This window comes from Nuphar pumila, chromosome 6 (assembly GCF_984573655.1).
Source record: "Nuphar pumila chromosome 6, dmNupPumi1.hap1.1, whole genome shotgun sequence".
NCBI classification, from domain to species: domain Eukaryota; kingdom Viridiplantae; phylum Streptophyta; class Magnoliopsida; order Nymphaeales; family Nymphaeaceae; genus Nuphar; species Nuphar pumila.
Window position 1 is genome coordinate 46,599,125 of NC_143254.1, and position 25,324 is coordinate 46,624,448.

Genomic DNA, 25,324 nt, shown 5'->3' on the forward strand with positions numbered 1-25,324 from the left:
ATAGTTTGAATTTATGCAATATCCTGTTTATGTGATGCATGCATCTTATTTCAAAAAGCACTATGGATGTACACGAATGGCACGTGCACCAACTCTTAGGGAGTTGATGAACTCGGTGGAATCCATATTTACGGCCCTAGTCGGAATATGGACGAGACCCAGATCCATCATCTTTCTACTAGTCACATTGAGCCTACACTCTTAGGCTATCTTGAAAATGCACATCATATTTCAAATATCTTCAAAGCATTGTGCATTATTTCAATTAAGTTATGAACATATTCATGGCCACAGTCAGAATATGTGAAGGATTTATTTTGACTTAATACACACTTTTCCAACAAATTTCTTAGAAAATCTTTCAAAGTGCATTCATTCATTCATATCATTTGCATCATGAAATCCTTGGTTTTCCCATGATTTTCTTAAGAAAACTTCATTCTCAAGAAAATCGATTTCTCAAGAAACTCTGAAGATTTTCCAAAATCGGTTTTCCCAAGTCAAGTTTTTCCACAGTTTTCCATGGAAAAGGTTATTTTCTTAAGATTTCCAAAAGAAGTTTCCAATCTTTCTCAAAGATCAAACTCAATTTCCAAGGGTTTCAAGGACAAGATTCTCAGGATTTCAGTTTCTCGAGTTTCAATTCTCCCTCTCCAAAGAATTTTCCAATGAATTTCAATCATTTTCCAAAGAAACTTTTCAAAACTTGAAGCTTTTCCTGACAAGCAATTTTCTTTCAAATGTTCACCTTTTTCTCAAAAATCACTTCTATTTTCTGAGGATTTTTAACTATTCATGATTTTCCCAAGTCTTTATGAACTTTCTCGAGATTTCAAGTCTTTTCAACAGAGTTTCCTGAGAAATCAATTTCCATCTCGCTCCTTAGAAATATTTTTCAATCCCAAAGCATTTTCCAAGCATACATTATGTTTTCCAACTTACATTTTCCAAATCTCATAGCACATGCCTGAGTTCTCTGTGCATATAGGATAGAACATGATTTTGATGATTTAACTAAGTCAAGCACAATTTTGGTCCTTGGTTCGATTACCCCTGTTAAAGGCGGCAGGAACGGTCGAACCTCGTACCGACAGGTCGAGCCCCATCCCATGGATTTTCCCGCAATTTTCAAAACGGAGGCGAGTATTTCAAAAACAATTTCCAAAATCCGGTCAAGTTTGAAGCGAGAAATCATTTTCCTCTTTCTCTCTTCCGCAAGGAAGGGAAGACGGGGAAAAATTTCGCGACGATAACAGGTTTGGCGACCGTGATGGGACTTGTCCTTGTCTGATCAAAATTGTGCTTGACTTAGTTCAATTATTGAAATTATGTTCTCAAAATGTCAGCTCTTTACTTTTGATATCATGCGAACCTAGGAGCCTAGATTCTGACCTAGCTGACATTGACTGCATGTAGACTAGGCATGGTTTGGTAGGACCAGATTGAGGAGATATTTTCATGCTCACATAGACTTAGGTCTAAACACAACTCTCCTTAATTTAGGATCTGAATGCAAACAATGTATGCTTCTTCAAAGTTTTCAAAAGCTATCTCTCTAGGATTTAGAGCCCTCTATTTCTTGCATGTGATCATTTTTTCAAAACTCCAATTACCTATCATTATCCGGTCTTCACGTTGCTGGGCTCTCTTCCAGAACCCTAGTTCGGGACAGAGCCTCACAACTGGGCCAACTATTTGGGTTAACACCCCCCTACCACGTACCGCGGGCCACAGTCCGAAGTATATCGGTAGGCGCTCAAGGATGTTGGAAAACCTTACCTTAGAACCAGAGTTGAAATTATATGCCACGTTGTTATTATCGCAAAATTTTTTTCCTCCCTTGCGAGAGAAAAACGAATTTCGCGAGTCAAACTCGACCAAAGTTTTGAAAATGGTTTTAAAAATTACTCGCCTCCGTTTTGAAAATTTGCGGAAAAATTCCGTGGAATGGGATCCGCCTGTCGGTACGAGGTTCAACCGTTCCTGGCGCCTTTACCAGGGGTAATTGAACCAAGGACCAATTATGTGCTTTAACTCGACTCAAATATCTAAATTATGCTCTATTTTTCCTAGAATGCACAAAGAATCAGGCTTGTGCTATGAAATTTTGAAAATAATGCAAGTTTGAGAAACATGATGTTTGCTTTGGAAAATTGAAATATGCTGGAAAAATGATTGAAAAAGTACTTGAAATTGGGATTCCTGGGAAAATCATTGAAGTTCATTGAAAATCAGAAATTTGCATTGGAAAGTGATTTCTCAGGAAAGCTTAAAAATCTGAGAAAATTGGTTTTGAGATTGGAAACTTGGAATTGATTTTATGAGAAAATGGATTTGAGAAATGCTGGGAAAATCAGGAAATTCATTGGAAAAGGATTTCTGAAAAGGAGAATGAATTCTCAGGAAAACTGGGTTCTCAGGAAAATAGGAAATCTGAGAAAATCGATTTTTGAAAACTTGGGATTTTGAAATTTGAGAATTTTAAAACATTGGAAAATCTTGGTTTGAACTTGGGAAATGCTTTGAAAACTCTTTTGAAAACTCAGGATTTTGAGAAAATCAGATCCTGAGAAAGACTTGGGAATTCTTGAGAAAGCTGAATTTTCTGAAATTGAAATTGGAAAATGAATTTGAGAATAATGCAATTTGAATGATATGAATGAATGAATATGAATTTGAAAAGGGAATTTCATTGAGGAATTGGGAAATCCTTTTAAAACTTTAAAAAATGCAGTGCATTTTGAAGTTAGCCTAAGTGTGTAGGCTGAATGTGGCTAATACGAAGATCATAAATCTTGGTTTTCTTCGTATTCTGACTATGGCCATAAATACAAATCCCACCGAGTTTATAAACTCCATAAAAGCTTGTGCATGTGCCATTTGTGTAAACCATAGTGAATTTGAAATAATGTGCATGAATCATACATCACATATTAATTTTTGCAGAAATTAAACTATATGCAATGCAACCCTATTCTAAGCAGAAATGTAACTCTTATTCCAAATATTACATTGATTTTTTACATTGAATTGAAATAAAAGAAATAAAATGGCTAAGTCTTCTTCTTGAATATTCCTGCAAAACTTGGGAAAATAAAGTTAGCACAAAAATGTAGGTTTTTCTGAATTTATCCGAAAATATGAAAAATTATCGGATATTATTCATATATAAACCCAGATTCATACCCCCTTTGATATAAACATGATAAATAATGAATAAATTTCAAAAATAAACTTGAAAATTCGAAATTGGGGTCAAAATGACCAAAATACCCCTGATGACCTTGAAATCAGGGTTTTCTGAAAGAATTTTTTGTAAATTTTGGAAATTTGAAAATCAAATGAAATAAATCAAACATAATATGATAAAATATGATGATATGCATGAAATTTTGGAGAATTAGAAATTGAAATTTCGAAATTTAGGCCAAAATGTCCAAAATACCCCCGATAACAAGACTATGGCCTTGAAACCAGGGTTTTCTGAAATAAATTTTGTAAAATTGAAAAATATGAAATTAAAATGACATTAAAATTAACCCTAATATGATTCTACATGCTTATGTACATGATAAAAACCCTAAAATGGCGAAAATATCATAAATATCAAACTTAACCTGATTTTCACCTGATTTTCGCTTCTGAATTTAAAGATAAACTAACACATGGAGCAAATGAACTTGGAATTAAACCAAATTTGGCATGGACACCTAAAATAACCCTAGAAACATAATGGATCTTGAAAATCTAATTTTTTTATATTTTTAAATATGGAAATTCAAATAAAAACCCTAAATTTTGTGATTTTTGCCTAAAATGTTGATTCTAAAGGGGGTTTAGGATATCAAATTTCCATAACAATTTCCCAAATTTTATGGGGTGACAGAGGACAGTAAGGCAAGAATTTTTGCTTTTTACACTTTCTGTTTTTGACCTATGGTCGGAGCTGTGCCACTCCGGCAAGTCGGATCGGAATCCGGCGACTCTAGTAAATGAAGGAAACAGACAGGTTTCGGTAGAAAATGTGGGAAAAATGGCAGACAGATGGGAAAATGGCTTAAATTGTGGGAAAATGTCCCTTACAAAGAGAATAAGATTTGATATTTTTACACCATTGAGATTCGGGTTACGGTTTGGAAAAGGCCACACTGTTATCAGAGACCTAAATCTCTGGAATTTCTGGACATTGGAATCTGTTAGACAGAAAGAGAAAATCCGGGAAAAATAATGAAACAGATCCAAAAATTCTCAAATTTTAGGAAATGACAGGAAATTATGTTAGAAAAAACTTTCATGGTGAAAGTTTTTGCAAAAGGATTACTTATTTGGTGGACTTGGTGCATTAGGGTCTGTCTATACCCTGACGAAAGAAAATCGATATTTTCCCAGAGGTCTGAGAAATCCGATTTTTTACAGAGGTCAAAATTGTCAGGAAAATCCTCAAAATTTTCAGATCATAATTAGATTCAATTGTAAATCCAATGTGATTTTTTGAGAACAATCCGAATCTCCCACGAGGGTGGTGTCGGAGGTTCTTGTCTGATAAAGCTCAAACTAGAAATTTAAAAGGACAGAAAACCCGATATAGGGTTTGATTTGTTTAATAAGGATGTAAAGATCAAATGGATTTCAATTTTTTTGCAGGATATCACAGACAGATAATTGTAACTATCACAAAAAATTTAGGATTTTTGAACGAAAAGTTTTATATGAAATCATAGCTAAAGTGGATATCTAAAATAAAACATGATGAACTATCAATTAAATTGAGCTAAATAACAAGAAACGGAGAAATGAGACTAAATGCAATACATAAAACATAAAATTTATCTAAAACATGGAATGAAACATGAAAAATTCAGGGAGACACAAATCATATTTATTTTTATGGCTATGAGAAGGGAGGATCTGGTCCATTGATTGGATGGATCATTTTCCCTCAATAGCAACAACATGAAACAAGGAAAACAAATGAAAATAATAATAAAAAAAAAAACAAAAAAACAAAATGAATATCTTACCTTGGGTTAGTTTGGATCAATTGAAGGAAGATGACACCAACTGAAAAGGGATGCTTCCTTGTATATGCTGGACCAGCTATTGGGCGTGAAGGTGGTTGAAGTTGGGTAGGGGTCCGGCTAGAGGAGCTCTTGGAAGAGGTGGTTGTTGCAAGATGGAGTTCGATGATGGCTGCTGTGGAGGTGGCTGGAACCGATTGCAGAGAAGGCTTCCAAAGTGCTGGGGGTGTTGAAGCTGTGGTGGAGATGTTGGAGCTGCTATGCTGCTGTGGAGGTGGTGAAGGTGGAGCAATGGAGGTTGCTGTTGATAGCTTGAATCCAAAGGAGCTGCCAAGGAAGCACCGGCTGGGAAAGATGGGGGTGAAGGAGGAAGCTTGGTTGCTGTGGTGGCTGAAGCTAAGGTGCTGCTGGAGGTTGGAAGGCTGTTGTGGTTGTAGCAGCCAAGGAGAGAAGAAGATAGCTAAAGGGAGAGAGAGAGAGAAAAAGAGAGAGAGGTGCGTTAAGGGGAAAATGGGCCAGCCATAGCCTCTTGCTCCTTTTTTTTTTTTTTTTTTTTAGAACTTAGGTTTTAATTGGCTTTTACCTAGGGTTTAATGAAAAGGGGAAAGGGGGAGAGAACCCTTTACGTGAATGGCTGGGCAAGAGGGAAAGGAAGGAAGGAAGAAAGGAAAGAAAGGGAAGAAAAGAAGAAAAAGAAAAGGAAGAAAAAGAAAAAGAAAAGGAAAGAAAGAAAAGGAGGGAAAAAGGAAAAGGGAAAGAAAAAATGAGAAAAAAATGGAAAGTGGGGCTGGAGGTTTGGGTGACCATCTTGTGGGTCCCACCTCTCTAAAATAAAATAAATAAATAAAAATTAATAAAAACAAAAACAAACAAATAAAAAGAAACATCTTTTTTTTTTATAAAATAGAAAAGTAAATGAATGGGCCATCTCAGAGCGGGTCCAAATTCCACTTTTGAAATTCATTTTGACGATTAGAGGGGTAAAATAGTCTTTTTAGAAAGTTTCCAGACGGAACGAGCTATTTTTGGCAGTTTTTGAAACAAGCTCGGATTTTGAAGTTCAATACCTCGTTGCGAAGCAAATCCAATGTAGAGTTTAAAAATTTCATTTTGGAAGAAATCCAAATTGTTTTTCTCGAGAAAATGCTTCCAAATCTATTTTCAGACAAAATGAGCTATTTTTGGCAGTTTTTGAAACGAGCTCGGATTTTGAAGTTCAATACCCCGTTGCGAAGCAAATCCAGTGTAGAATTCAAAATTTTGAGTTTGAAATAAATCCAGATTATTTTTCTTGAGAAAATATTTCCAAATTTAGACTCTTGGGGGTAAAAATGTTAATTTTAAAAACCCGGGGTTTGAAATTGATTTCTAAAAGCTTTTGAAACTTGATCTGGATTGAAATTTATAAAACTGGAGTTCTGGACTTCGAAAATGGAATGAAATGTGATGAAATGTTATGAAATGTTATGAAATGTTATGAAATGATGAGAAATGATATGAAATGATGAGAAATGACATGCGAAATGCAGACCTTGAATGAAGAATTTTGGATGTCAGACCCCGATTGACACTTGTACCAGTTTAAAAAGCATTAAAATTGATAAAATTTGCAAAATAGCTCAAGAAATGGTTTTCGGGACTCTACTGGGTCAGAGTGACACTGAAAATTGGGGTTCAAGCTGGATTGAACTGAGATGAGCTAGATTGAGCTGGGTTTTAGAGTTTCAGAACTCCAATGAGCTGACAATGATATTGACTCAACTGACCTTTCCGACTGAATTTTCAAGAAAAGTTGCCATTTTTAGAGAAATGGTACGGAATGATCACTGGAGCGAAGTCAATTACGAACCTGAGTTGGGTTTGAGCTAGAACAAAGGTCAGTAATACTGATATGAACTAAAATCAAAGCTTGAACACTAGCTCAATTGACTGAACTCAGCTCAATTTCAGCTGAAAGAGCTAAAATGGACTAAAATGGGCTCCTAGACACTTGGAAATGGTTTTGAACTAAAACTGGAGCACTTGAACTCCTGGTAAGCTCAAGTTAGACTCTGAGGAACATGACTGACTGGGAATGACTGACTTGGAGACAATTGGCTTGGATTCGAGTGAGAAATGAGCTCATTTTTGAAGAAATGATCCCATTTTGGCAGGAATGGTCAGAAATGAAAATGGTATGTTCATTGTGAGCTCAGATGAGCTTGAGATGACTGATATTTTAACTGTCCTAAACTGACCAATGAGCTTGGTTGACTCCGACTGACTGGGGTCTGGGATGACCTAGGGGTAAAATGGTAATTTTTCTAATGAAAATGGGTAAAATGGTGATTTTCTGAAACTGACTCGGGCTTTGACTCCTACACTGACCTGACAGGGTTGGCACTATACGAGGAGGGTTATTTGAGAATGGATGAGCAAAATTTGGGGTGTTTACAGATGCCCCTCTTTGCTACTAAGCCGGCTGGAAGACGAGCTTAGTGGCAAAGAAAAACACACCAAATTTTGGCTATAAAAATGCCCCAGTTTGAAGGATCTGACTGGGTATGAAGAAATTAGCCCTGATGAAAATGGTAGATATGAAGTGAAGAATAAAGAAGAAAATTTTACTTCAAAAGAAGTGAGATTCAGGTTTTGCCCTTAACCTGGATGGGACGGGAAATACCTCGTGTAGAAACGAAGCTCAGGTTTGACCCTTAACCTGATGAAATACCTCATCAAAGGAGGCTCAGGTTTGTACCCTTATCCTGATTGGGCAGAAAAATGAAATACCTCATCAAAGGAGGCTCAGGTTTGTACCCTTATCCTGATTGGGCGGAAAATGAAATACCTCATCAAAGGAGGCTCAGGTTTATACCCTTAACCTGATTGGGAAGAAAATGAAATACCTCATCAAAGGAGGCTCAGGTTTGTACCCTTATCCTGATTGGGCAGAAAATGAAATACCTCATCAAAGGAGGCTCAGGTTTGTACCCTTATCCTGATTGGGAAGTGAAATGAAAATGGTAAGTTGGATGGTGAATAAGACAATTTTCTTGAAGAGGAATAAGGTGACTCTTTCAACAACACGAAAGATGAATTCTTTCGACAACGCGAAAGATAACAAGGCAATTCTTTCAACAACGCGAAAGATGACAAGGCGATCCAGAGGAGCAAGGCGATCCTTTTGACAACGCAAAAGATAAATTCTTTCGACAACGCGAAAGATGACAAGGCGATCCAGAGGAGTAAGGCGATTCTTTCAACAACGCGAAAGATGACAAGGCAATCCAAAGGAGTAAGGCGATTCTTTTGACAACGCAAAAGATGAATTCTTTCGACAACGCGAAAGATGGAAAAAGGCGATCCAATGGAGCAAGGCGATTCTTTCAACAACGCGAAAGATGATAAGGCGATCCAAAGGAGTAAGGCGATTCTTTTGACAACGCAAAAGATGAATTCTTTCGACAACGCGAAAGATGGGAAAAGGCGATCCAAAGAAACAAGGCGATTCTTTCAACAACGCGAAAGATGACAAGGCGATCCAAAGGAGTAAGGCGATTCTTTTGACAACGCAAAAGATGAATTCTTTCGACAACGCGAAAGATGGAAAAAGGCGATCCAAAGGAACAAGGCGATTCTTTCAACAACGCGAAAGATGATAAGGCGATCCAAAGGAGTAAGGCGATTCTTTTGACAACGCAAAAGATGAATTCTTTCGACAACGCGAAAGATGGAAAAAGGCGATCCAAAGGAGCAAGGCGATTCTTTCAACAACGCGAAAGATGATAAGGCGATCCAAAGGAGTAAGGCGATTCTTTTGACAACGCAAAAGATGAATTCTTTTGACAACGCGAAAGATGGGAAAAGGCGATCCAAAGGAACAAGGCGATTCTTTCAACAACGCGAAAGATGACAAGGCGATCCAAAGGAGTAAGGCGATTCTTTTGACAACGCAAAAGATGAATTCTTTCGACAACGCGAAAGATGGAAAAAGGCGATCCAAAGGAGCAAGGCGATTCTTTCAACAACGCGAAAGATGATAAGGCGATCCAAAGGAGTAAGGCGATTCTTTTGACAACGCAAAAGATGAATTCTTTCGACAACGCGAAAGATGGGAAAAGGCGATCCAAAGGAGCAAGGCGATTCTTTCAACAACGCGAAAGACGATAAGGCGATCCAAAGGAGCAAGGCGATTCTGTTGACAACGCAAAAGATGAATTCTTTCGACAATGCAAAAGATGACAAGGCGATCCAAAGGAACAAGGCGATTTTTTCAACAACGCGAAAGACGATAAGGCGATCCAAAGGAGTAAGGCGATTCTTTTGACAACGCAAAAGATGATTTCTTTCGACAACGCGAAAGATGGAAAAGGCGATCCAAAGGAACAAGGCGATTCTTTTAACAACGCGAAAGACGATAAGGCGATCCAAAGGAGTAAGGCGATTCTTTTGACAACGCAAAAGATGAATTCTTTCGACAACGCGAAAGATAACAAAGGCGATCCTTTCACAGAAAAGGCTAATCTTTCAACAACGCGAAAGATGATAAATGTTACTCTCTCAAGGAGGTAAAAGGTGATATCAGGATGTGTTAAGATGGACATCAAGCTCTTCACTTCATGTCAAGATAGTAAGAAAATATTGCCAAAATGTTAAAAATTGTTTGTTGATTCAAAATGCTTGTAATTGATGTATATTGGTATGAAAATCTTTCCTCTTTTCTACCTGAAGTATTACCTCTGATTGGGCTTAACTCCATAGAATCAAGATTCGAATTCAAATTGCTTGCAATTGGCTTTCTTTCAAGGAAGCTATCAATTTCCTTGATATGAGCAGAAAAGAGAGTATTCTTGATATTGTGAGAGCAATTGGTGAAAGAATATTGATAATAGAATTTCACAAAATTAAAGAAGATTTTTTGGCAAATTTGGCAGTCTGATATCCTGGGATTCTTTTCTCATGATGATCTTTCTGCCCACTTTTTTTCTTTATTGGCAGAATTAGAGCTCTCTTGGGCTTTTTGAGGATTACATCATCCTTCATTTTGGAGATGTTCTGACTTTTCTCTCTCTCTTTTTTTTGGGGGGGAAGGGTACGTCACAAACTCCTTCATCTCAGAGATGCTCCGATCCTTCTTTTCTCTCAGGGACTATATTGACGGTTATTGGCTCTTTGGTTGGAAATCTCTTGATGATAGCAGAAATTAAATATCCTTTAGGGTTTGTCGGGAGGCTCATCGCAGTCGCCTTCATCTTGACGGTGCTCTGAACTTTCCCTGGAAGGATCCGTCACAAACTCCGTCATCTTGGAGATGATTCAAATCTTCTTTGGCCCCGGGGGTCTACTCGCCTAATTCGCCTTCATCTTGACGACAATTGAGAGATCCCTTTTGCAGATATTTAATTGCAGCTTAGGTGATTGAGGAGATATAGGGATTTAATGGATTTTTCTGTATCACCCAGGATATTTTGACTGCTTTATTTTCCAAGAATGATCTTTAAAAATGTGTCATTGACTGCAATCAATACCGATCACTTATGGCTTTGCAACAACATTAAATTTCCTTTTGCTGGCCATATCGAGGATTTATTCTTCATCCTTTTGGTTGGCCAATAGAAAGAATTTGAATTTTGAATCCTTTTTCACAAAAGCTTTGACCTTTCGAAAATAATATTGAAGGTATTCTGAGGTAATGTTTTTGTGCAATAAAAATTTTGTAATCAACAAATATTTAATGGCAAATTGGCAAAATTTTCTTGAAATCCTTTGTGGAAGCGAGTATTTGAAGCACAACGCAACACATCCATGACTAAACTGAATCCTGAAAATACTTTAGTAAGAGATCAACTTGAAAGTTAGGTTTTGTTTTGATTTACCAGCTCGAAAGCAGGATTTGGTGAACTACCAGCTCGAAAGCAGGATTTGTTGACCGACCAGCTCGAAAGCAGGATTTGTTGAACTACCAGCTCGAAAGCAGGATTTGTTGACCGACCAGCTCGAAAGCAGGATTTGTTGACCGACCAGCTAGAAAGCAGGATTTGTTGACCGACCAGCTCGAAAGCAGGATTTGTTGACCGACCAGCTAGAAAGCAGGATTTGTTGACCGACCAGCTCGAAAGCAGGATTTGTTGACCGACCAGCTCGAAAGCAGGATTTGTTGACCGACCAGCTCGAAAGCAGGATTTTGCTATTTTTGGTAAAATAGTTGACATTGATAGAGTTGTGACCCGAAGGCTTGAAAATGATAGACATTAATGAAATTGTAACCCGAAGGCTTGGAAAGTGATAAATATTGACAAAGTTGTAAATCGAAGGCAGGAGAATGATTGATGTTGGTAAGATCGTAACCCGAAGGCTTGAATTGAGAATCTGATAGAGTGGACGGCCCAGAGGCCTGATTGATCAAATTGGATGACTCGAAGGTCAAGATTTGAGAATTACATGACCCGAAGGTCGAAATTGGGAGTCGAATGACACAAGGGGTCGAAATGGGAAATCAAAGGTTGAGATTGAAGGATTGAATAACCCGAAGGTCGAAATTGAGGATTTGAATGACCCGAAGGTCAAAATTAGAAATTGAGTGACCCGAAGGTTGAAATAGAGAATTGGGTGACCCGGATGTCAAAATTGGAAATTGGAAATTTTGGATTTGGAAATTGGAAATTTTGAAATTGATTGACCCGAAAGTCGAAATTGAAGTTGATTGACCCGAAAGTCGAAATTGGAAATTTGAAATTTGAAACTTTGAAATAGGAAATTGAGAAATTGATTGACCCGAAGGTCAAAATTAGAAATTTGGAAATTGATTGACCTGAAGGTCAAAATTGGAAATTTGGAAATTGGGTGGCCCGAGGGCCGAAATTAGAATTTGAAACTTTGAAATTTGATATTTGATATTTGATATTTGAAATTGGATTTGGAAGAAGATTTGAGTCAGAACTCTAATCTTCTAGACCAATTCTAGGACATTTGAATTGGATTTGAAAGAAGATTCGAGTCAGAACTCTAATCTTCTAGACCAATTCAGAAGGGAAAGAAATTCGAGTTGAAACTCGAATCCCAGAGGAAAGAAAATTCGAGTCGGAACTCGAATCCCGCAAGAAGACTAGATCAACATGGATTAGGTTTGAAAACATTAACGAGTAAAACCAGATTTAGAAAGTTTGACCAATAAAAATTGGATTTTGAAAGATGTACCAGTGTGAATACCGGATTTTGGAAATGAACCAGTATAAGTACTGGATTTTGAAAATAGATCAGTACGAATACTGTTTTTTGGAAGAATTATCAGCACGAACACTGGATTTTGAAGAATTTACCAACACGAACACTGGATTTAAAAAAAAAATTTACCAGCACGAACACTGAATTTTGAAAATTTACCAGCACAAACACTGGATTTAGAAGAATTTACCAGCACGAACACTGGATTTAGAAAATTTTACCAGCACGAACACTGGATTTTGAAAATCTTACCAGCACGAACACTGGATTTTTTGAAAATTTACCAGCACAAACACTGGATTTAGAAGAATTTACCAGCACGAACACTGGATTTAGGAAATTTTACCAGCACAAACACTGAATTTTGAAAATGTACCAGCACGAACACTGGATTTAGAAAATTTTACCAGCACAAACACTGGATTTAGAAGAATTTACCAGCACGAACACTGGATTTAGAAAATTTTACCAGCACGAACACTGGATTTTGAAAATCTTACCAGCACGAACACTGGATTTTTTAAAAATTTACCAGCACAAACACTGAATTTAGAAGAATTTACCAGCACGAACACTGGATTTAGGAAATTTTACCAGCACGAACACTAAATTTTGAAAATTTACCAGCACGAACACTAGATTTAGAAAATTTTACCAGCACGAACACTGGATTTTGAAAATCTTACCAGCACGAACACTGGATTTTTCGAAAATTTACCCAACTGATTCTGATGAGAGATTTTCAGTCTTCATCCTCACGATGACTTAGACAACTGTCGGGGTCTCAGGATTTATACCTTATCCTGAATGGGTAGTTGAGGTTTATCCCTTAACCTGAAGGGGAAACTCAGGTTTATCCCTTAACCTGAAGCGGAAGTTCTGGTTTATCCCTTAACCTGAAGGGAAAAAATGAAAATGGTACATATGGATGCAAATGAATGCGAATGAATGCATGCAAATGCAAATGCAAATGAATGCAAATGTATGTAAATGAATGCAAATGCATGCAAAATGAGAGATTTATTTGACCCTGCCTGCATACAGGATGTTTTGAAGACAATTTTCAAAATAATGCCCCAGTATAACTGGGGAGTGAGAAGTTGGATGAAAGGATAAGTAATTGATATTTGAAGAATACTTTCTGACTTTTGATTGATTCAGGAGAGACTCTAAAAAATATCACTTCTCGCAGAAGGACATGGTGCAGAGAAGGAGAAATTGATAATTTTATTGATGCATTGAAGGAAAATGACAAATCAAGGAAAGATAGACAGGATTACATCATCCTTTGAAGGCAAAATGAGAAATGGGAAAATGCTAGCATCGTCGGCTTTTTGAGTAATTGAGGAAAGATGGCTAGTCCTTCTTTTTATCTTCAACGAGGATATTCTTATCAATGCAATCTTGAATAATGTTCTTGAAGACAAAACAGTGGTCAGTATCGTGTCCTACTGCCCGATGGAATTTGCAGAATTGGTCCATGAACCTTCCCATGATCATGGGAGGATCTGTGGCTCTTGGAAGCTTTACCATTTCTTTGGTCAACATATATTCAAGGATTTCATCGAGAGGTTGCTCAAGAGGAGTAAACTGACGATCGTCACCCCAACCATCCTGTTTTATCTTTTCTTTCTGCTGACTCAATTTTTCATTCTTCTTTGAAGACTTTTCTTTCTGACCTGCATGATTGCTCTTGCTGTTTTTGTGGCCACTGCGGCCGACATTGGCAGAGAAGATGAAATTTTCCTTCTTCTTTGAATCTTGATTATTCTTGACAAGGGTGATGCCATCATCACTACAACAGAGCAGTAGATTAGCGACGACCACCTTTCGTCGCTAATCCGTCGCTAATCCGTCGCTAACCATGTTAGCGACGGATTAGCGACAACGCGGCGACAGTATGCTTACGTCGCGAATATTTCGACGCTAACTGGCGACGGAATAATTCCGTCGCCAAGTCCGTCGCTAATTGCGACGGAATAACGAGCGCTATATTCCATCGCCAATCCGCCGGTACTAAACGGCGACCACGGCGTGGCGACGGATTTAATTCCGTCGCTAAGCCGTCGCTAGATTAATATGAATAGCGACGGAATCATCCGTCGCTAATCCGTCGCAAAAACGAAAAAAAATCAAAAAAAAATTATTTAAAAATTAATTACGGAGAACTGTACAATTTATATTTCCTGTACAATTTATATTTCCTGTAAATAAAAAACAAACCACACAAAAAAATTCATATAACAAGTATCTATAATAATTAATCGTTCCACCTTAAAACTAAGAAGTTTAATTATTTACAATTCAACAATTACAATTAGGAAAAATAAAAAAAATAGAACTTCTTCAACACAGTCCTCTAATCATCGCCAAGATTTTGTGCGTCTTCTTGTTCATTGTCTTTATCTGTCCCTTCAGCTCCACTACCCTGATTATCGCTAGCAGCCTACACAAGAAAAGAACAGTCAGTATTGATAAACAAAATATAATGAAATAAATTACACACTATATGTGATTCTATCATGTGCTCATGTGTGATCTAAGGCAATAAAAAAACTCTATATGTGATTCTATCATGCTCATATGTGTGCTAAGGCAGTCAAAAAATTGAATATGTGATTATAGCATGTTCATATGTGTTCTAAGGCATATAAAAAAACTCTATATGTGATTCTACCATGCTCAGATGTGCTTTAAGGCAAGCAAAAAACTATATATGTGATTCGATCATGCTCGTATGTGTGCTAAGGCAGTAAAAAAATTGAATATGTGAATATAGCATGCTCATATGTGCTCTAAGGCAGGCAAAGCCAAAAATTTTATATGTGATTCTATCATAAATGATATATAACATGTTCATATGTGTTCTAAGGCAGTTAAAAAACTCTATATGTTATTATAGCATGTTCATATGTGTGCTAAGGCAGTCAAAAAACAGAATATGTGATTATAATATGCTCATATGTGTTCTTAGGCAGTAAAAAAACTGAATATGTGATTATAGCATGCTTATGTGTTCTAATGCAATCAAAAAAACTTTATATGTGATTCTATCATGCTCATATGTGCTCTAAGACAGACAAAAAGTTAAATATATATATGTGATTCTATCATGCTCATATGTGTGCTAAGGCAGTAAAAAAATTGAATATGTGATTATAGCATGTTCATATGTGTTCTAAGGCATCTAGAAAAACTCTATATGTGATTCTACCATGCTCAGATGTGCTTTAAGATAGTCAAAAAAACTATATATGTGATTATACCTGAGAGGGACCTGGAATCGAAGATCCCCTATCCTGAACAGCGGCCTTGATCTCATTTCGGAGAAAGGGGGCGACGGTGTATTGGAAGTAGTTATTCAGTGATTCATTAATGATCTCGCGTACATCATCACCGGAAAGAATAGTCGGCTGCTTGGAGCTTATGTCGGCGCAAGAAGTTGGTGAGCCGTAACTGGAAGAACCAATAACTGGTGAAGTGTTCATATTACTCCCAAACCCGAACACGCGACCTTTTTTGGGTTCACCTGCTGCAGTCACCCATGCTGTAGGATCAAATGATGGATGCTGAGTAGCGTCTTCACCATATCGCTCTACCATTTGTTGCTCATATGCCTCCTACAAAATAATGTTTAAAGTATTCATTAATAATTAATGATAACATTATGATGACTTGTATATATATTGCAATGATTATTAATAGAATTAATACATACCGTTGTCGTTCTCGCCTTCTCTAATACGAAGACTCCCGTGGTCTTCCGTTTATGTGTTTCTACAAACACATCCTTATATGGTACACTGCCTCCTTTTTCTGCTTCCTGCGAAGTTAAATGACAAAAGATTTAGTACACAAATTTGCAACTATACTTATAAAATTAATATTATATATTGATGAGTTACCATTTTCTTTAGGTGGCTCCCAAATGTCTTAGATCCACCTGTGTGTAGATGGGCTTCGGGCATCTTCGATCGATTTTGTGAAGCCTTCGCAGAGCGATTTTTAAATGCATCTCTCGCCCACATATCGCACATTTCATCCCAGTAATCTCTCCTGATAGTAATAGGACCATGGCCCTTCCACAGTAATGGATCATCTACTACGCCAGATGCTTTTTTTGCTGCAGTCTTCATAGTGTGCAGCATGTCTGCAAATCGATTGGCAGCCACCTTCTGCCACACCTTCCTTGCATCATTTTCTTCCACCGTAGTTGCAAAGCGATTCGAAGCCTACAAATATTTTCAGAAAGTTAGTAGACATTGCTTAAATAAATTAAATATGAAACACATTAACTATGAGGAACAACTGTATACCATGAATGAGGACCACAATCTGTCTAATACCTCCTTTGGGTACTCTTTCCATTGAGCAACTGGTCCTGGTAGATGTTGAAGAAGTGAATTCCTAATCTCCCGTACTACTTCTTGTGGCTCAAACCTCGTGCTGCACATGAATTGTTACACAGTAAATATCAATATAAAATATTTAAAAGATATGCAATAATTGAAAACAAAATACTTACGGTCGATTATCGATATACACTATTCGAATGAGTCTTCTTGTGCCAGCCTGTGAAGACTATGTTTCCTGTGTTGGCTGTTGACTTGTGCGATCAACTGGTGTAGGTGGGTCGTATACAGGCGCAACATCATCTGTAAAAAAATACACACCAAGTTCTCAGAATGTGCATTTGAACTAATCAAGCATCTAATTAGTTATATGATATACCTATCACAGGAGCCCGTGAAGATGAAGGTTGAGCCTGGCTACTACTGGATGAGCGACCACTATAACCTCCACGAACCATATTCTAACAAATAACATATGTCATACAATACATTCAAATAATTCACATCAAGTATTACAATGCATTCAAGTCATTCACATCAAGCATTGCAATGCATTCAAATAATTCAAATCATTGACATCAAGTATTGCACTAATTCAAATCATTCGTTAATTGCATAAATTATAATACATTCAGATAAATTACAATGCATTCGAATCATTCGTATCAAGTATTACAATACATTGAAATAAAATTTTTAATCATTCACACCAAGTATTGCAATACAACTCACATCAAGTATTACAATGCATTTAAATAGAGGTTTGTAGTATAAGATTTTTTTCACTAGCTTGAGAATTCTTCCTCGTCACTAGTTTGACTTTCTTCTTCTTCTTCTTCTTCTTCTTCTTCTTCTTCTTCTTCTTCTTTGTTTGCCCATCCACTTGGTACATCATTTGGATCACATTCCTCTATGAATGTTTCATCAGCCAATGGAGATATGACATGCATATCATGCGCAACATCGTGACCATAAGCGAAGTCACAGACATCATCTGATTGATAGTAATCACTGTCTTCAGCTAACTCATCTTCTTGTAACTGATCATACTCGGGGTATAGTTTGGATTTCACCTTGCAAACTGCCCACCATTCATTTCTATCTGACTTTTTTATACTCGGATATGAAGTATAATAAACTTGTTGAGCTTGCGAGGCTAATATGAATGGTTCATATGTTCCAAACCTGGATTTATGATTCACCTCCACAATGCCTGAAGCTTTGTCGAGTCTTGTTGCAGTTGGATCAAACCAATGACACTTGAATACCGTAACCCTGTTATTCATGCCTAAGTAAGTCAACTCCATTATTTCCTCTATAACACCGTAGTAATCATGTTCATTTTCACCGTAGCTGCTACCCTTGACACACACGCCACTATTTATCGTTGATTTGTTTATACCGTAGTCTTTTGTATGGAATCGATAACCATTTACGATATACCCGTTGTAGCATTGCACAACTTTGGTCGGACCATTTTCTAAATCACATATTCCTTGATCTTTAACATCACCATGGCGAACCTACGCACAGACATAAACAATTATTGTGATCACGATCAATTAAGTAACTTAGTGTTGTTTATAAGTACAAAATTTATGTTAGCTTCTTTACCAACTGTTTCAACCACTCCACAAACTTAGTTTCACGTTCTTTTTGTACTTCTGCATTAGTGAGATGTGAAACTTTGCTTTGCAACTCCAGATCAAATCGTCTGCAAACCACAAATACTTATATTACCGAGCCATGTATCCACATATAGAACATAAAAGGATTTATAATTGAGTTGCATATACATATACTTACTCGATGTATGGGTCGATGGCTGAACAATTAAAAAGAATATAGATGTGTGCTGCATCTTGCTCTCGATCTGTCAATAGCCTTGATCGGCAACTACCAAATGCATGCCCAAGTCGTTGAAATATCGACAGCTTGTCAGCTACAGTTACTTGTTCTCCATCATCGTTACGGGGCGGGCATGTGTAACGTGTTGAAATATGAGGTTCGAAGTACATAGATGAGAAATTTGAAATCTCTTCTAAAGTGTACGCCTCACAAATAGAGCCTTCTACTCTTGCTTTATTACGAACCTTTTTTTTTAGGTCGAACATGCATCTGACAAGAATATACATTTCAAATTTTAAATATCTGTCATTAAAGAGACAAATATAAAAAAACATATACCTTTCAAATGGGTACATCCATCGATATTGCATAGGGCCACCAACCCTTAGTTCATATGGCAGATGTATGATCAAATGTTCCATAACATCGAAAAATGCTGGCGTAAATATCTTTTCTAACAGACAAACAGTGGTGATGACAGAGTCCTCGAGATTCTTTACATCTGATACAATGACCTCCGATGCGCACAATGTTCTGAAAAATCCGCTCAACTCAGACAATACCCCCCATATAGGTTTGTCTAACATATCATGGAATGCTAGGGGTATCAATCGTTGCATAAAGATATGACAATCATGGCTCTTCAACCCATATAACTGTCCATCGTCAATCTTCACAGCCCGAGCAATGTTAGAGACATATCCATCTGGAAATCTCAGTTGTCTCAACCATTGACATACATGTTTTATTTGATCAGGTCCGAGCACGTACTTCGCCTTTGGTTTCAGTACTTTGCCATTATACTCTTTGAGTTCCAATTCTGGTCTTTTACATATTAATTTTAAATCCATACGGGCCTTCAGATTATCCTTCGTTTTTCCTTTAATATTCATTACTGTATTGAACACATTATCAAACACATTTTTCTCTACATGCATCACATCCAAATTATGTCGTATCAATAGGGTCGGCCAATACGGTAGTTCCCAAAAAATAGATTTTTTCGTCCAATTGTGTTCCTTCCCAAATCCACGGAAGGGTGTAGGACTGCGGGCATCTGTTAATACATTTGGAAAGTATCGCAATCTTCTTAAAATCTCTATGCCAGACAATCTTGAGGATGGACCTTCCATTTCAGTTGTGCCTGCTGTAAATGCATTCTTTTGACGTCGGAACGGATGATCGCTGGGTAGAAATCGACGATGGCAATCAAACCAGCAAGGCTTCCTTCCATGCCTCAATCTAAAAGCTTTGGAATCCTCCATGCAGTACGGACAAGCCAACCTCCCATGTGTGCTCCAACCAGATAACATACCATATGCAGGGAAGTCACTGATTGTCCATAGAACAGCGGCCTTCATGTTGAAATTTTGTTTTTTGTGGGCATCATACGTGGTAACACCGTCATCCCACAGTACTTTTAATTCATCAATCAATGGCCTTAGATATACATCAAGATTTTGGCCAGGTGAGGTCGGACCAGGGATCAACAGAGACAAGAAAAGATTTGGACGTTTCATACACAAGCTTGGTGGAAGGTTGTATGGAGTTACAAATACTGGCCAGCATGAGTATGGAGTTGATCTACCCCCAAATGGATTAAATCCATCTGTACATAGACCGAGTCTAACATTTCGCACTTCCATTGCGAAGTTCTGATGAGTACGATCAAAGTGCTTCCAAGCTTCAGCGTCAACAGGATGCGTGATCTTGTTTTCATCGTGTCGAACTTTATTTGCATGCCATCTCATGTGTTTAGCTGTCTTTGAAGACATATACAATCGCTGCAATCTAGGAGTGATAGGAAAGTAGCGGAGCGACTTGTATGAAACTTCCTTTGATCTCATGCTACCATTGCCTCTTGTCTTTGGCTTGAACCGAGGATGCCCACATGACGGGCATGATATGTCGTTTTCCTGCTCCTTGAAATACAACATGCAGTGATTTGGACAAGCATCAATCTTTTTGTAACCCATACCTAGAGCGTTGACCATAACTTTCGCACGATAGAAATTTTGTGGCAATTTCTCATCTTTAGGCAACATACTCTTCACAATCATGCACAAACGGTCAAAACATGATTGACTCAAATTATACTCGGACTTCAAATTCATTAGTTGAAGAACTGCAGACAAGATAGTGTGACTCTCACAACCGTTCCAAAGTGGCTCATCAGCATCTTTAAGTAAATCATAAAATCTACTAGCTGCATCGTTTGGTGATTCTTCATCTACGACAGTTCTTACATCACTAGAACTCATAGCAGAACCCAGTTCTGTTCCTGCAGCATCAAATATCAAATTCGTATATGGATTATCGTGCACCACATTCACCCGTGCATCAAAATCGTTTCTAAATTCTTCTCCATGAAACGCCCAGTTCTGATAATCACTCACAAAACCCTTCCTGTATAGGTGATGTCTAACGCCATGAGGTTCTACAAATCGATTATTCTTACAAATCTTGCAGGGACACCTAATCCGACCTGTGGGATCTACCGTACTGACACTCGCCGTTGCAAATTCAATAAAACTATCGACACCATCCATATATTCATGCGATAACTCATTGTCCACTATCCTACGGTACATCCATTCACGGTTTGCAGTCATTCTGTCGTATGATGTTACGAATAGTATCCTAACGAATTAAGAAAAAAACAATCAGAATGCGACGATGAAGAAAATATCAAATTTATCATGCAATATACTATGTCAAACAATAACAAGAATTTTGATGCATGCATTGATAACTTAATATTTTCATGTGCAAACTATTAATGACATGATACAATCATTTGAAGCATGCTTTTATTATAAAATTTCACATGGAAGTCAAAATCAAATTGAAAGTAACTACATGCAAGCATGGATACAATTACATCAAACATTGCAATACATCATAATCATTCATATCAAATAAATGGCAAACATGTACCTGCAGCAAACACACTTCAATATCTCACTAACTACTACCATGCTTAGCATGGACTCCGTACTCCAAAAATAAGAACACTTCTATATTTCTACATTAAAATCATGCTCAGCATGATCTCCGAACTCCAACAAAGCAGTCCTAGATATCAACAACTAAGTGAGTGTGTGAACAATAAAGTGCTGCATTCAATAAATTAAATAACATGTGATACGTTTGCATCACTTACTCACCACGGGTATTTACCCGATTTGCATTGTTTTTGTCATTTACTTACCACAGGTGGCCGAGCACGAGTTGGTTCCGTTGAAAAATCTGCACAAAAACAAAACAAATTAAGTAACAAACTAACTAATCATGAAACAAGATGAAACACTAACTAAAAAAATCGGGTATTTCTCTCAAGGTACGGGCATTTTCTTATGTGAAACGTTTGAGAAATCGGGTAGAGGTAGGATTTCCATGCATGTTTTGATGGAAATCCATGGCGAATCAGTGGATCTACGAATCCACTATGTTATATTGATATTTTTCCTTGTTTTTCATTTTTTTTTTCAAAAAGAAATCCATGGCATGATCGATGTGGTATGGGTGTCGGCTGACAGACCAGCCGAAGTCAAGCCGTGAACCCTCGTTGTTGGCCCAGCCGAGTGATCGGCTGGGTATGATCCCTTTATTTCAAAAAAAAAAATCTTTTTATTCACGTTGGTGGCTGTTGGCTGGCTGGCAGCCAGCCGAGTAGCACTCGGCTGACTGCCAGCATGCTGGCAGGTGCGCCAGGCCCAGCACCCAGTCGGCTGGGTGCTAGGCGAGCCTATGACAGGGCCATAGCCGGCCCAACCGGCCCAGCCGACAAAAATTCTTTTCAAAACAGGGAAGGGGGTTAAACCCCCTGCCGGAAAGGCAGTTCCGGCATGGGGGGTTGACCCCCTGCCGTGCCTTTACGGCAGGGGGGTCAACCCCCCATGCGTTTCCGGCAGGGGGTCGACCCCCCATGCGTTTCCGGCAGGGGGTCGACCCCCCATGCCTTTCCGACAGGGGGTCGACCCCCCTTGCCGGAAACGCAGGGGGTCGACCCCCCCTGCCGGAAAGCACGGCAGGGGGTTAAACCCCCTCCGTTTCCGGCAGGGAAGGGGCGTACCCCCTGCGTTTAGAAGAAGAAGAAGAAGAAGAAGAAGAAGAAGAAGAAGAAGAAGAACCTGCGCTTCGCCGGACGGTGGCGGGAGGTTGACGGGGAGCGGCAACTGGCGAGCGCCGGCTGGCGAGCGGTGGACGGGGAGCGGCGGCTGGCGAGCGGCGGTGGCCGGACGGTGGCGAGGGCCGACGGGCGGCGGGAGGGTGCAGTACAGCGAAACAGGGAAAAGAGAAAGAGGGATGGGATTAGGGATTTACGCGACATTTAGCGACGGCTTAGCGACGGAAAAATTCCGTCGCGAAGCCGTCGCGAAACCCAAATACCAAAAAAGCGACGGAATATATTCTGTCGCTACTCCGTCGCTAATTAGCGACGGAGTAGCGACGACAGAGTTCCCTCTCTAAATCCGTCGCTAAAATGGTGTTCTTGTAATCAAAAGTAGCGACAAAAACATGCAGTCGCTAATCCGTCGCTAAGTAGCGACAGATTAGCGATAAAAGTCGTTTCCTCGCTAATCCGTCGCAAATTAGCGACAGATTCTATCTCTAGCTAATCTGTCGCTAAGTAGCGACGGGAAAAATCCGTCGCTAATTTCCGTCGCTAATTAACAATTTTCTTGTAGTGCATAGACCCCATTCTCTATTCCCATCTCGAGCCACTCGGCCCGTTCAGTAAGCTCAATAAAAGATTTGGAGGGTGAGGTGGAGATAAGACCTCTCAAAGGTTGTGAGAAATTGTTTAGAATAATCTGGAGTGCGTGCTCCTCTAAGATGGGATTTCTCATTTTATTGCAAGTGCCCCTCCATCTGCGGATGAAGTTTCTGGCTTTCTCATTATCTCTTTGCTTTGTATTATAGAGATGGTTTAGCGTTGGTGGCGCTTTGGTGTTTAAAAGGAATCGTTCAATGAACAGATTAACCACTTTATCAAATTTCTTCAATTCGATGGGATTGATATGCTCTGAGTACCACTTGGCGGCGGTGCCCTCCAGACTGTGAGGAAAACATCTAAATAAAGCACGATTGTCTCTCTTGAATCGATTGCACTCTGCAAAGAACATAGCTAGGTGAGCCTTGGGATCGTCAGTCCCATCAAATTTGACAAATTTATGGGGGAGATCTTCTAGGCTGTCATCACCATCTAAACCATCATAGAAATCTTCGCTTGTGAAAATCTTTTTGCCCTTGTCGCGGGCTTGTAGATCCTTAACCATTTTGACCACATCTCTGAGTTGTGACTGGTCAGAGTTATTAGCATAATGATCTTTTAGCTTATTGTCTGACCCCTGCCCCTGTGTCATCTTCTGAAAAGCTTGCTGAGCCTCACACTCTTCATCGGTGCCACCTCCTGATTCTGCTTCATCAGATGTATCCTCATGTTGGATACACTTCTTAGATATCTTCAGTTGTTTCTCTAATGTTCGGCCCTTGATCTTTTTCTTGGTAGGAATCTTGTCGGAACTGTCCCCTGTTTGATCTGCCATTATCTTATTCAACATCTTTCGAAACATGACATACATCTGAGGATCGATATCATCATTGGCTTGTTGACTTTGGTTCCTAGCAGATCGCGGAGAATCCATCTCTTGCTCGCTGCTACTGTTAGGGTACTGAAGCAACACTATTTTCTTCTTGGATCTGGTCTGAACCATTCCACGATGCCAAAACTCTCTGTAAGACAAATAGGATGATTAGAATGATAGAAAATTCTTGAAGGCAATGACTTGGAGAATAGAATGAAAATAATGGATGAAGATCTGAAATTGGGTTGACAGTTTGAAGGATATCCCTTTATCAGGGATGGGATTATTGCTGGGATTGCGACAATTGCATTGTTATTCCATGAGAGGAAATAAACAACCGAGATATGTCTTGTTACCTAGGAGAGGTCGTCAACCATGAAGAAAAAGACATTTTTAAAGGAATATAACAAAGTAATGCATAATTGGTAATGAGCTTCCATACGAACTTGGGAGGTTATCTGAGAAGGAAGAATTTTTTCAGGGAAAAGCATTCATCCCAAAGGGCATATTGCAGGAGAGTTCAGAAAATAACATTATGAAGAAAATGACCTCCAAATATAAGGAAAACTGATGATTTTATTGATGTCTTGGAGGAAGGATGACAAATTTAAAGAAAGCAACTGGAGACTACATTTATTCAGAAAAGCAAAAAGCAGAAATGATGGAAATGAGAAAGCATTGGCATTTGTCGTCTTCATGAATGATCAAGGAAAGGCTCGGTCAGAACGGCCGACTGGTCTTCCTCTTTAATAGGGAAATTCTTGTCAACGCAGTCTTGAACGATATTTTTGAAGACGAAACATCGCTCAGTATCATGCCCTGTAGCTCGGTGGAATTTGCAGAAGCGATCTTTCCATTTCCCTAGGGCGACCGGAGGATTAGCAATTCTTGGAAGTTTAACCATTCCTTTGCTCAGCATGTATTCAAGGACTTCTTCGAGGGGCTGATCTAGAGGGGTAAATTTGCGATTGTAACCCCAACCGTCATGTTTTGGCTTCTTTTGACTGCTTGCTTTCTGCTGGGAGCGGGATTGAAGGGGTTTGGCTAGGACAGCGGACTGGTCTACTATTTTGCTTTCCCCTAAAATATTCTTATCAACATGATCCTGAACGATATTCTTGAAGACAAAACAATTTTCTATATCGTGTCCTATTGCACGGTGAAACTTGCAAAATTGCTCTTTGAATCTGCCCATGATTGACGGAGGATCAACGACTTTTGGTAAATGGACCATGCCTTTTGCAAGCAAATTTTCTAAAATAGTCTCGAGCTTCTGATCCAGAGGGGTGAACTTTCGATCAGCGCTCCAGTC

The 25,324-nt window shown here is 38.7% G+C and overlaps 1 long non-coding RNA gene across 1 annotated transcript; it reads right to left on the reverse strand.

Moving 5' to 3' along the window:
* Positions 1-14,472: 14,472 nt before the first annotated feature.
* On the reverse strand, positions 14,473-15,640 carry LOC149834777 (uncharacterized). Its single transcript, XR_016432566.1, has 2 exons — positions 15,488-15,640; positions 14,473-14,667 (listed from the first exon to the last, which is right to left on the reverse strand). It is a non-coding gene; the product is annotated as an uncharacterized LOC149834777 (long non-coding RNA).
* Between the last annotated feature and the right edge of the window lie 9,684 nt (positions 15,641-25,324).